Consider the following 1,117-nt stretch of genomic DNA (forward strand, 5'->3'; position numbering starts at 1 on the left):
GTGTGGGACCACAGCTCCCAGCATGCCTTGCTGCCACCCTAGAGCTGCCTGTGTGGGACCACAGCTCCCAGCATGCCTTGCTGCCCCTCCTAGAGCTGCCTGGCTGGGACTACAGCTCCCAGCATGCCTTGCTGCTGCCCTAGAGCTGCCTGTGTGGGACTACAGCTCCCAGCATGCCTTGCTTCCCCACCTAGAGCTGCCTGTGTGGGACTACAGCTCCCAGCATGCCTTGCTGCTGCCCTAGAGCTGCCTGTGTGGGACCACAGCTCCCAGCATGCCTTGCTGCTGCCCTAGAGCTGCCCGTGTGGGACCACAGCTCCCAGCATGCCTCACTGCCTATTGAGGAGCCATGTTATTACACCTCCCATCATGCCATGCTCTGCGTTCTAGAGCCCCCCCGAGCTGGACTACAGCTCCCAGCATGCCTTGCAGCCCATTCTAGATCTGGGCTGCATGTCCCAGCATGCCCTGCTGTGTGTTCTAGAGCTGGACTACATCTCCCAGCATGCCTTGCTGCCCCTTCTGGAACTGAACTGCCTTTCCCAGCATGCTTTGCTGTGTGCTCTAGAGCCCCCCCAGCTGGACTGCATGTCCCAGCATGCCCTGCTGCACGTTCTAGAGCTCCTGGAGCTGGATTRYATGTCCCAGCATGCTCTGCTGTGTGTTCCAGAGCTGGACTACGTTTCCCAGCATGCTTTACTGTGCGCTCCAGAGGCCCCCCCCAGCTGGACTACACATCCCAGCATGCTTTGCTTTGTGTTCTAGAGCCCCTCAAGCTGGACTACGTGTCCCAGCATGCCCTGCTGTGTGTTCCAGAGCCACTGGAGCTGGACCGCCTTTCCCAGCATGCTCTGCTGCCCCTCCTGGAGCTGGACTAAAACTCCCAGCATGCCCTGCTGCATGTTCTAGAGATCCTGGAGCCAGATTGCATGTCCCAGCATGCCCTGCTGCATGTTCTAGAGCTCCTGGAGCTGGATTGCATGTCCCAGCATGCTTTGCTGTACATGCTAGAGCTGCCAGAGCTGGACTGCCTTTCCCAGCATGCCCTGCTGCCCCTCCTGGAGCTGGACTACACCTCCCAGCATGCCCTGCTGCATGTTCTAGAGCTCCTGGAGCC

General features: G+C 59.6%; 1 pseudogene; it reads right to left on the minus strand.

Moving 5' to 3' along the window:
• Positions 1 to 355: 355 nt before the first annotated feature.
• LOC146585582 (uncharacterized) lies at positions 356 to 1,113 on the minus strand (annotated as a pseudogene).
• Between the last annotated feature and the right edge of the window lie 4 nt (positions 1,114 to 1,117).

The sequence above is a fragment of the Rhea americana genome, unplaced genomic scaffold, assembly GCF_003343005.1.
Source record: "Rhea americana isolate MKP2758 unplaced genomic scaffold, rheAme1 scaffold_792, whole genome shotgun sequence".
Taxonomy (NCBI): domain Eukaryota; kingdom Metazoa; phylum Chordata; class Aves; order Rheiformes; family Rheidae; genus Rhea; species Rhea americana.